We start from the raw sequence: 12,952 nt of genomic DNA, 5'->3' as shown, positions 1-12,952 counted from the left end.
GTGGCCATCAAGAACCCTGAATAGTTCGAGACCAGCCTGGTCTACAAGAGCTAGTTCCAGGACAGGCTCCAAAGCCACAGAGAAACCCTGTCTCGAAAAACCAAAAAAAAAAAAAAAAAAAAAAAAAAAGAACCCTGAATAGGTATCAACTGCCGCATGCAAATATCTTAATTTGCTAAATTCTGCAACATGAGTAATTCTATTTGCCATAAATGATTAGGATGAAGATCTCAAGGATTTACCCCAAAGTGAGGCACAGGAAAATACTAAAAGCATACATCACGTTTCTTAACAATCTGATGAACAATTTCCCAGGTAAGACCAAATTGTTTTCTTAAATATCTACTATTCTAAGATGAAGGGCATATGACTATTGAGCCAGTTCTACCAGGGATAAGACAATAATCTTTGTTAATTTATAAGTGATGCATTACCATCCATTAGAGGGCCAAGAAAACTGAAATGAGCTCTAATATGACCCACAAAGCATGGCAACTTTCTTTTGAGGAATTTGCTGAAACAACATTACTAATTTTAATACAGGAAACAGTCTCTATACTTTGAAGTGCTCTCAAAATATAATAATTATTAGCATATAAATGAATTGAACTATTCATAAAAAAACTAAAAAACCTTAGCTACAGCTCATAATTCAACTATTTGAGCTGAAGATAGAACAGTTAAAAAACAGCATAGCATCTTTTATAGAACCTTTGATCACTTCTTTAGGAAATATAAAGGTATATGTTTGGGCAAATTGCAACATTTCCTCAGCTGGAAAATGATTATCAATCTGGCCCAAAAGCTGAGCAAAAGCCCGCCTACACTTCCTGGTCATCCTACAGGGGCTATACTGCCCTATACCTCCTCTCTCTTCCTATCCCATCCAGCTTACATTCAGATCCCCCCACCCCCTGTCTCCCTCCCTCCCTCCCTTCTTTGGTGGCATAGCACCTCCCTGCTCAGCATGCTCGGGGGCTGGGACCAAACCAGAATCGGGAGGACAAAGGAGAGGGCTGTAGCTCCTTTGTCTCCATAGTCTGCCTGCAGCAAGCTGGGTGGGCCCTTTGTTTGTGAGCTAACCAAGCAGCATGGAGATCCGATCTGGACACCAGGAGAAACATGACTGGGGAGTGACATCACTGGGAAGGTACATCAGTGGGCAAGAAGATCTGATTCTGTAAAAGAAGATCCATAGGGGAGTATTGGGAGGAAGAGATGGGCAGATACCAATGCAAGAATTCACCCAACAATCTGAAAAACAACACAAAACCACCAAAAGCCAGCGACCTCACAACAGGAGGACAGGAACACCTTAATCAAGAAGTAGAAAAAACTGACTTCATGAAAGTGATTGACACCCTTAAACAGCATATAAAAAACACCCTTATAGAAATGGATGAGAAATATAACAGAAAGTTTGAGGAATTGAGTAAATCAGTGAATGATACCCTAGGAAACCAAGGAAAAACAATCAAGCAGATAATGGAAACAGTTCATGACTTGAAAACTGAAATGGAGGCAAAGAAGAAAACACAAACAGAGGGCCGGCTGGACATGGAAAATCTAGGTAAACGAATAGAGACTACAGAATCAAGTATAACCAGCAGAATACAAGAGATAGAAGAAAGAATCTCAGATTCTGAGGATAACATAGAGAAAATAAACACACTGATCAAAGAAAACAGCAAGTACAACAAACTCTCATCACAAAACATTTAGGAAATATGGGACACAATAAATGGACCAAACCTAAGAATAATTGGAGTAGAAGAAGGAGAAGAAGTGCCTCTCAACGGTCCAGAAAATATACTTAATAAAATTATAGAAGAAAACTTTCCCAACCTGAAGAAAGATGTACCTATGAAGGTTCAAGAAGCATACAGAACACCAAATAGGCTGGATCAAAAAAAAAAAACAAAAACAAAACAAAACATCCCCTCACCATATAATAATCAAAACGCAAAATATACAGAATAAAGAAAGAATATTAAGAGCCACAAAGGAAAAAGGCCAAGTTACTTATAAAGGTAAACCTATCAGACTTACACCTGACTTCTCTATGGAAACCATGAAAGCCAGAAGGTCCTGGATAGATGTACTGCAAAAACTATGAAATCATGGATACAAGCCCAGACTACTATATCCAGCCAAGATATTGTTCACTATAAATGGAGAAAACAAAATTTTCCAGGAGAAAAAAAAAATTAAAGAATATGTAGCCACACATCCAGCCATATAGAAAGTAATAGAAGGAAAATCACTAAACAAGGAGTCCAACAATGACCACAATAACTAAGACATCTAGAGACCCTTCACCAGCGCAACTCAAAGAAGGGAAACAAACAAACCCTACTACTAAAAAAGTGACCGGAGTTAACAACCACTGGTCATTAATATCACTTAATGTCAATGGACTCAACAAACCTATAAAAAGGCACAGGCTTAGAGATTGGATATGAAAACAGGTTCCAACAATCTGCTGTTTATAAGAAACACACCTCAACCACAAAGACAGGCACCTACTCAGAGTAAAGGGCTGGGAAAAGGCTTATCAAGCAAATGGACCTAAGAAACAAGCAGGTGTGGCCATACTAATTTCTAAGAAAGTTGACATCAAACTTAAATCAATCAGAAGAGATGGAGAGGGACATTTTATACTCATAACAGGAACAATTCATCAGACAGAAACCTAACAGAGAAATTAGAGAATTAATGGAGGTAATGAAGCAAATGGAGTTAACAGACATCTATGGATTATTCCACCCAAAGAGGAAAAATATACCTTCTTCTCTGCAGCTCATGGAACCGTCTCGAAAATTGACCACATACTCGGTAACAAAGCTAACTTACACAGTTACAAAAAAATATTAGAAACCACCTGTGTCTTATTAGATCACCATGGATTAAAGTTAGAATTCAACAACAATGCTACCCCCAGAAAGCCTACAAACTCATGGAAACTGAACAGTCAACTACTGAACCATACCTGGATTAAGGAAGAAATAAAGAAAGAAATTAAAGTCTTCCTTGAATTCAATGAAAATAAAGAAACAACATACTCAAACTTATGGGACCCTATGAAAGCAGACCTAAGAGGAAAGTTCATAGCACTAAGTGCCCACTTAAAGAAAACAGAGAAAGCACATATTGGAGACTTAACAGCCCACCTGAAAGCTCTAGAAAAAAAGAAGCAGACTCACCTAGGAGGAGTAGAAGACTGGAAATAATGAAACTGAGGGCTGAAATCAACAAAATAGAAACACAGAAAACAATCCAAAGAATCAATGAAACAAAAAGCTGGTTCCTGGAGGAAATCCACAAGAATGATAAACCCCTATCGAACCTAATCAAACGACAGGGAGAGAATTCGCAAATTAATAAGATCATAAATGAAAAGGGGGACATAACCACAGACACAGAGGAAATTCAGAGAATCATTAGATCTTACTACAAAAGCCTGTATGCTACAAAACTGGAAAATATAAAAGAAATGGACACTTTTTTAGATAAATACCATATACCAAAGTTACACCAGGATCAGGTGAACAATCTAAACAGACCTGTTGGTCGCAAAGAATTAGAAGCTGTTATCAAAAACCTCCCTACCAAAAAAAAAGCCCAGGACCAGATGGTTTCAATGCGGAATTCTACCAGAACTTCCAGGAAGACCTAATACCTATACTCCTTAATGTATTCCACAATGTAGAAACAGAAGGGTCATTACCAAATTCTTTTTATGAAGCTACAGTTACTCTGATACCAAAACCACACAAAGACTCAACCAGAAAAGAGAATTACAGGCCAATCTCACTCATGAATATCGACGCAAAAATCCTCAACAAAATACTGGCAAATGGAATCCAAGAACACATCCGAAAAATTATCAATTATGATCAAGTAGGCTTCATTCCGGAGATGCAGGGCTGGTTCAACATACGAAAATCTATCAATGTAATCCAGCATATAAATAAACTGAAAGAAAAAAAAAACCATATGATCATTTCATTAGATGCTGAAAAAGCATTTGATAAAATTCAACACCCCTTTATGATAAAAGTATTGGAGATATTAAGGATACAAGGGTCATACCTAATATATAATAAAAGCTATATACAGCAAGCTGACAGCTAACATCAAATTAAACAGAGAGAAACTCAAAGCCATCCCGCTTAACTCAGGAACACGACAAGGCTGTCCACTCTCGCCATACCTCTTCAATATAGTGCTTGAAGTTCTAGAAATAGCAATAAGACAACATAATGGGATCAAGGGGATTCGAATTGGAAAGGAAGAAGTTAAACTTTCGTTATTTGCAGATGATATGATAGTGTACATAAGCGACCCCCAAAACTCCGCCAAAGAACTTTTACACCTGAAAAACAGCTTTAGTAATGTGGCAGGATACAAGATCAACTCCAAAAAATCAGTCGCCCTCTTATACACAAAAGATATGGAAGCAGAGAGGGAAATCAGAGAAGCTTCACCATTCACGATAGCCACAAACAGCATAAAATATCTGGGGGTAAGTCTAACCAAGGAAGTGAAAGATCTATTTGACAAGAACTTTAAGGCATTGAAGAAAGAAATTGAAGAGGATTCCAAAGAATGGATGGACCTCCCTTGCTCTTGGATTGGGAGGATCAACATAGTAAAAATGGCAATTCTACCAAAGGCAGTTTATAGATTCAATGCAATCCCCATCAAGATCCCATCAAAATTCTTCACCAATCTGGAGAGGACAAAAATCAACTCTATATGGAAAAACAAAAAAACCCAGGAGAGACAAAAAAATCTTATACAATAAAGGAACTTCTGGAGGCATTACCATCCCTGACTTCAAACTCTATTACAGAGCTACAGTAATGAAAACAGTGTGGTACTGGCATAAAAACAGAGAAGTCGACCAATGGAATCGTATAGAAGACCCGATTTTATCCCACAAACCTATGAACACCTCATTTTCGAAAAAGAAGCTAAAAGTATACAATGGAAGACAGCATCTTCAACAAATGGTGCTGGCATAACTGAATGTCAACCTGTAGAAGAATGAAAATAGACCCATATCTATCACCGTGCACAAAACTCAAGTCCAAATGGATTAAAGACCTCAATATCAGCCCGAACACACTGGACCTCATAGAAGAGAAAGTGGGAAATACCCTACAACAGATGGGCACAGGAGATCGCTTCCTATGTATAACCCCAGAAGCACAGACATTAAGGGCAGCATTGAATAAATGGGACCTACTAAAACTGAGAAGCTTCTGTAAAGCAAAGGACACTTTCACTAAGACACAAAGGCAACCTACTGAATGGGAGAAGATCTTCACCAACCCGGCAACAGACAAAGGTCTGATCTCCAAAATACATAGAGAACTCAAGAAACTAGACTTTAAAATTCTAATTAACGCAATTAAAAAATGCGGCACTGAAATGAACAGAGAATTCTCAACAGAAGAACTTCAAATGGCCAAAAGACACTTAAGGTCGAGCTCAACTTCCTTAGCAATCAGGGAAATGCAAATCAAAACAACTTTTAGATATCATCTTACACCTGTCAGAATGGCTAAAATAAAAAACTCCAATGATAGCCTTTGCTGGAGAGACTGTGGAGGAAGGGGAACCCTCATCCATTGCTGGTGGGAATGCAATCTTGTGCAACCACATTGGAAATCGGTGTTTCGGTTTCTCAGGAAATTCGGGATCAACTTACCCCTGGACCCAGCAATACCACTCCTGGGAATATACCCAAGAGATGCCCTATCATATGACAAGAGCATTTGTTCAACTATGTTCATAGCAGTATTATTTGTAATAGCCAGAACCTGGAAACAACCTAGATGCCCTTCAATTGAAGAATGGATAAAGAAAGTGTGGAATATCTACACACTAGAGTACTACGCTGCGATAAAAATCAATGACTTCTCAAATTTTGCATGCAATTGGATGGAAATAGAAAACACTATCCCTAGTGAGGTATCCCAGACCCAATAAGATGAACATGGGATGTACTCACTCATAACTGGTTTCTAGCCATAAATAAGGGTCACGGAGTCTACGATTGGTGAATCTAAAGAAGCTAAGTAAGAAGGTGAACCCAAGGAAAAACATATAGTTATCCTCTTGCTTAGGGAAGTAGACAAAATTGCCGGGGAGAAAATGGGATCTTGGGGGTGGGGTGGGATGGGGGTAAGCGGAGATGGGGAGAGAAAAGGTAGAAGGGAAGGAGGGGGGACTTGGGGAAACAGGAGGATTGGGATAAAGGAACGTTGGTTAGGGGAGCACGGAACCACAATTCTTAGTTAAGGGAGCCACTTTAGGGTTGGCAAGGGACTTGACTCTAGAGGGGCTCCCAGGTGCCCAAGCTGAGGTCCCCAGTTAGTTCCTTGGGCAGCTGAGGATAGGGAACCTGAAATGACCCTATCCTATAGGAATACTGACGAATATCTTGCATATCATCACAGAACCTTCATCTGGTGATGGATGGAGATAGAGACAGAGACCCACACTGGAGCACTGGACTGAGCTCCCAAGGTCCCAATGAGGAGCAGAAGGCGGGAGAACATGAGCAAAGAAGTCAGGACCACGAGGAGTGCACCTATCCACAGAGACAGTGGAGCTGATCTATTGGGAGCTCACCAAGGCCAGCTGGACTGTGACTGAAAAAGCATGGGTTAAAACTGGACTCTCTGAACATGGTGAACAATGAGGGCTGATGAGACACCAAGGACAATGGTACGGGGTTTTGATCCTACTTAATGTGCTTGCTTTGTGGGATCCTAGCCAGTTTGGATGTTCAGCTTCCTAGATATGGACGGAGGGGGGAGGACCTATGACTTACCACAGGGCAGGGAACCCTGACTGCTCTTTGGACTGGAGAGGGAGGGGGAGAGGTGTGGGGGGAGGGGAGAGTGGTGTGAGGAGGGGGAGGGAAATGGGAGGCTGGGCGGTGGTGGAAACTTGTTTTTTTTTTCTCCTTTTCTCAATTAAAAAAAAATAGCTGAGCAAAAAAATAATCACCCAAGAATCATTATGTTGAAATAACTAATCAATTTATTGTTCAGAATAAGGAACATTGATTACACTTTGTTCTCTACCAAAATATCACATAGATTTTATCTGGCTTTTCTGTACTAAACAAGCTGAGATTAAGGTTGTAAATTATATAATTATACTCAATCATTTAAAATTCCTGTCCTAAATATTATTTTTGAATTCAAATAGTATTAACTACAAGAAAATAGAAACATAATTTATAGGAACTTGCACACTAACAAGCTGTGGTGTAGTAATATGAGGCGGCGGGGCTGCGTCCCTGGCACCCCAGCTGCCTGGCTAGCTTATGTCCCGAAATAACAACACACAAACTGTATTCATTTAAACACTAGTTGGCCCTTTAGCTCTAGCCCTTACTGGCTAATTCTGATATCCCAATCAACCCATCTCTAATAATCTGTGAGAACCGGTCTTACCGGGAAGATTCTAGCCTAGTCCATCCTGGGTCAGAGCTTCATGGCATGTGTCTGCCCGGGAGCGGGGCATGGCGTCTCTCTCAGGCGTCTGCTCCTGAGAGGAGAGCTGTGGAGTCTGAGCTCACTTCCTCTTCCTCCCAGTGTTCTGTTCTGTTTACTCCTTCAACCTATCTTCTAACCAATAAAATGGGCCAAGGCAGTTCCTTTATTAGCCAATGACTTTCCTCCATCACTGTGGAAAATTTTTTGTACACTGTATAGATTAGTCACTCATATTAGTTTAATAAAATGCTGATTGGCCAATAGCCAGGCAGAAATTACAGGTGGGCAACCAAACTAGAAGAATTCTGGGAAGAGAAAAGGCAGAGAGATACAGTCACCAGCCAGATGCAGAGGAAGCAAGATGAGAATGCCTCACAGAATAAGGTAAATATAGGTAAGAATTATTGTTTAATTTAAGTTATAAAACCTAGTTACTAATAAGGTTGAACTAATAGTCCAAACAGTTTATAATTAATATAAGGCTCTGTGTGTTTGTTTGGGGCTGAATGACTTTAGGTCCAGGCGGCACAGAAATGTCCATCTAAACAGTCATAGCTCAAATGTTTATGTATATATATTGTTGCAATTAGTGATTTTTCTTTTATTTTCGAGACAGGGTTTCCCCGTAGCTTTTTATGGTTCCTGTCCTGGAACTAGCTCTTGTAGTCTGGCCTCGAACTCACAGAGATCCACCTGCCTCTGCCTTCTGAGTGGTGGGATTAAAGGCATGCGCCACCACTGCCAGGCTGGAAAAGTTTTTAAAACTCTTCAAAATTAAATTTGTAAAAATAGTTGTTTAATTCTGACATTCAGCATTGTGAATGTTAACTTCATTACTGATATAGAAGAAACTTAATAAAGTTGTTTTAAATATTACTGAGCCTGGAGAGATGGTTCATCAGCTAAGAACACTGACTGCTCTTCTAGATAATACAGGTTTAATTCCAAGCAACCACATGACAGCTAACATTGTTTGGTAACTCTAGTTTCTGGGAATTCGGCATCATCAGAAATCTACATTCAGGCAAAACATATAGGAAAAAAATTAAAAAAAATATTTACTAATGGATTTTCTTAGAGTAGAATCTATCTAAAAGAGTGTTATTTTCAAATAACCCAAAGATAAGTAATATGCTAACCAGCCCGTTAAAGATAAGCAAAATTTAGGATGGTACATTGTTTATTCACCAAGATTGACCAGTTGTTAGGCCCATCATCAAAGACATGCAGCTCAAGGGGGCAGCATAGGGTCTTAACTAAAGAGCCCAAAATATAAAATTTTAAGTGCAAATGTATTTTGGAAAAAAATAAGGCTGGAAGTCACTGTTAACCTTTAACAACCACTTTCTTCCATAAGAGCAGACATTTTAGCAGTCACTATGTACAGAGATAACCTTTAAACAATTGTCTCCTGCTTTCCAGCTAGGCAGGTACTACAGGCAAACGTTAGCTTCTAACTATTGCCTCTATGGGATTCCCTGCATTATATTTCCTTAATTTTTAACTGTCCCTCTACATGATCGTGCTCTCTGCCTTGAATTTTTCAGGGACAGTGAAAAGCAGCTGTGTCAGTCATAGGTTTTCACAAATATACTAAGTTAGTATCAAAAAGTTGTAAAAGTTAAAATATAACATGTGTTTAAGTCTGACATCAAGGTTGGAAAAGCTCTTTGACCCACACCTTGTGCTTGATTTTACTATAAGAAGAGGATCAAAACCTGCTTCCATTGTCACACTGTCAGAAGTGTGAATTCTGACCTGGGGCCCATGTGCACTGGAACTTTTTGTGCCGCACTGTGATTGGAATAAAGTTTGCTTCTGGTTCCTAGACTTCAGTGGTCTGTTTCTCATTATTTTGCTTGCACATGGGATAAAACAATAACCATCATTAAGTACTGGTCTGCCATTAAGTCCTCTGTTCTCTTAACAGAGAAAACATAATTCTGCCAGGTGACCAATATAAACCTGCTTAACCATTTATAAAGAATAAAACTTGTGTTCTTCTGAAATAATTCTGGCACTATCTTTGCTGTGTAACTTTACCTCTGTCCAAATGGGCAGGCTTGCTTGTCTATGTGTAAATTTTTTAAAGCATAACCCAGATCAGGGAGCCAAAAGAGAACTAAAGACATCTTAGTTGTGAAGTGATATCATAACCACAGAAACTATTATAAATGAAAACGTTTCATTGGAGGTGGGTCATTTACAATTTCAGAGGTTCAGTTCATTATCATCATGGTGGGGAGTATGGCAACATACAGACAGATATGGTACTGGAGGTGAGAGTGCAGGCAATAAGAAATCAAATTACTATGACACTGAGCAAGCTTAAACAAAAGACCTAAATCCATTCCACTTCCTGTAACAAGGCCATACTCTCTCCAACCAAGCTACACTTCCTAATACTACCACTCCTTATGAGATTATGGGGACCAAATATATTCAAACTACTACAAAGGAAAAACATATTAAAATTCATAAGTTGTACGGTACCTATAAGATAGCAAATTCTTCTGTTCATTATTTTTCCTTGAGCATTAGCCAAGAATCAGACAAGTAATACTAAGGAGCTTAAATAAACTTCATTAATCTCTGAATATACAGAATGATTTTCTTAATGGAAAGGCATTTTAATTTTATTACCTTACAATGCCTAACAAATCCTACTTCAAATGACAGAAGACCTTACCAATTAGTGTGATTATCAGAATTATCCACACAAATTTGCACAATGATATCTTGAGAAACATGAGGTTTGATTTGCTTTAGGATCTCTTCTCTTCAAATTCAGATTTCTGATTTTCTTTTCTTTTTTGGTTTTTCAAGACAGGGTCTATGTGTACTCCTGGTTATCATGAAACAAATTCTGTGTACCAGACTAGTCTTAACCCTTAAACTATTTGTGATTTTTCATTGTGGAAAGTTGATGTGGGGCGTCCTTCTTTCTATGTGTTGCTTTTACTGGTTAATAAAGAAACTGCCTTGGCCTGTTGATAGGGCAGAACTTATGTAGGCAGGAAAAACTGGACTGAATGCTAGAGAAAGAAGGGTGGAGTCAGGGAGATGCCATGGAGTTACCACCAGAGATAAATGTGTTGAAACTTTGCTGGTAGGCCATGACCTTATGATAATGCACAGATTAATGGAGATGTAAGATCTTAATATGTAAGAGTTAGCCAATAAGAAGCTAGAGCTAAGGGGCCAAGCAGTGATTTAATTAATACAGTTTTTGTGTAGTTATTTGGGTTCTGGTTGGCCAGGATGAATAAGTGGCTCCTCCTCCAACAGAAAGTAATTTTGCTTTGGTACATATGTTTTAAGGTATCTCTAAGAGTTATAAGCTCTGTGTTATGACAGCATTATGAATCTCTTTGACCAAGTTAGCAATCAATGACAAAATTATTACTTTAACTGGCAGTTCAGTATTATTTAGTGCCATGCTAGAGTGCAGATAGTGCTATCAGAGTATCAAAAAAGTTTTATCTTTTAAAGTTATAGATCTATCAGACACATAGTTGCATGCCTTTAATCCCAAAAGTTGGAAGGCAGAGGCATATGGTTCTCTTGTGAGTTCAATACCAAATAGTCTATATAGCAAGTTTCAGGGCAGACAGGGCTACATAGTGAGCCTTGCTTCCAAAGTAAATAGCTCTATTTCATGGAATCTTCTAGGTATCAAGATAAAGCAAAATATCTTCTTCCCAAACAAAGGCTAACAGAAACTCATTGCAGTGGATGATGAATGCAAGCTTCATACTTCCTATGATAATCGACTGGCTACAGAAGTAGATGCTCTGGGTAAAGAGTAAAAGGGTCATGTAGTATGAATCAATTGTAAAACAATAAATAATATTTTACCATGGAGAAAGGTGTGCTAACCCATTACAGTGCAACTAATATTGAGTTTGGAACACTCGTATTATAGACCAAGGAGATTAGAGAGAGGAAGGGCACATATGTCCAAGAATGCATTGTGGACTGTTCTCAACTAAGTGTTATCAAGTTGGTTATTATTAAAAAGGAAATCAAAGGAGAGAAGAATATTCTTTCACTGACAGATGTAATGGTACCTTCACAGCTGGAGCCCAAAGGAACTAAAAGAATCCAAAAAATCTTCAATATCTCTAAAGATGATGATTTTTCACTACTATGTTGCTAGAAATTCCTTAAACAAAAAGAAAAAATGTCTGGCATCAAATCACTCAAAATTCAGTATCATGTTATTACATATGACTTGCAATATGAACACCAATATATTGCTCTGAATAAACAACAAAGTAAGAAAAGCAAGGAGGTTGCAGAATATGCTAAATATTTATCCAAGAGAATGAAGGAAGCCAAAGAAAACACCAGGAATAGATTGTCAAGAGATACAGGATGTTCTTTCTAAAGTCTTCTACTTCTAAGTCAGAATCTCATCAAAAATAAGACTTTAAGAGTGCAAATAAATTGAACAGACCTGAAAAAATTTTAATTTAAAAGAAAAGAAAAAATTGTTGTTCTCAAGTTAACGGTAAAATCATAGTTCCATTGGGGATTCTTAGTCTCCCTCTTCTCTCGTCTAATAAACCTCCCATATGTGTTCTGCTGTGTAGTATGTCTTCTTTTCGTGGCCTTTTTAAAACTACAACATTGACCGGGAAAGGCTTCCTCCTCCTTGCAGGAAGTTTGAGGCATGCCAAGACCCTGAAATTCGGTCCACATATGACAGTCTCATTTCTCCAGATCTCGGGGCCCCACTATCCAAAACTGGTAATATTGGTAAGCCATAACCTTTCCCCAGTGTCTGTCTATTTCCCAAGAGGATTCATCTTTAGAGCAGGGTTTCTTGACTTTTGGCCTTGCAAAGTCCTAGTACCAGGCAAACATGGATCTCTCAGACTTAAAGCCCTTGGACTCAGCCCCCAGCTTTACATGACTACTCACAGACTCTTTGCACTACTGCCCCAGATCCTTGAGTGATGACCTTCTGGGGCACCTCATGTCTTTCTCATTTAATTCTCATTTACTTGTTCTGTCTCTTTCGTGGGAAATAAGCTTACAAAAATCGACTTTCAGGCACTCTATATCCTGAAATTTTTTGGGAGTTTTGCAACATTCTGCCAACAATCCTGATAAATGGAAGGAAGTAACACTCTTTCATCCTTCCACTTTTCCCTTCCCCCAATAAAACTCTTTCACTCTGTTGCTTGAGGCATGTTTTCTCAGAGGCAGGGCTCTATACGGAGGAAGTGGTCTCCTGTGCCCATCTCCTGTAGGGTACTTCCCACTTTCTCTTCTATCAGGTTCAATGTGTTCTGACTGATAGTGAGGTCTTTAATCCATTTGGACTTGAGTTTTGTGCATGGTGATAGATATGGATCTATATTCATTCTTCTACAGGTTGACATCCAGTTATGCCAGCACCATTTGTTGAAGATGCTTTCTTTCTTCCA

The sequence above is a fragment of the Microtus oregoni genome, unplaced genomic scaffold (genome assembly GCF_018167655.1).
Source record: "Microtus oregoni isolate MIOR12 unplaced genomic scaffold, Mior012 000113F_000, whole genome shotgun sequence".
Taxonomy (NCBI): domain Eukaryota; kingdom Metazoa; phylum Chordata; class Mammalia; order Rodentia; family Cricetidae; genus Microtus; species Microtus oregoni.
Note: the sequence above shows the minus strand (reverse complement) of the source record.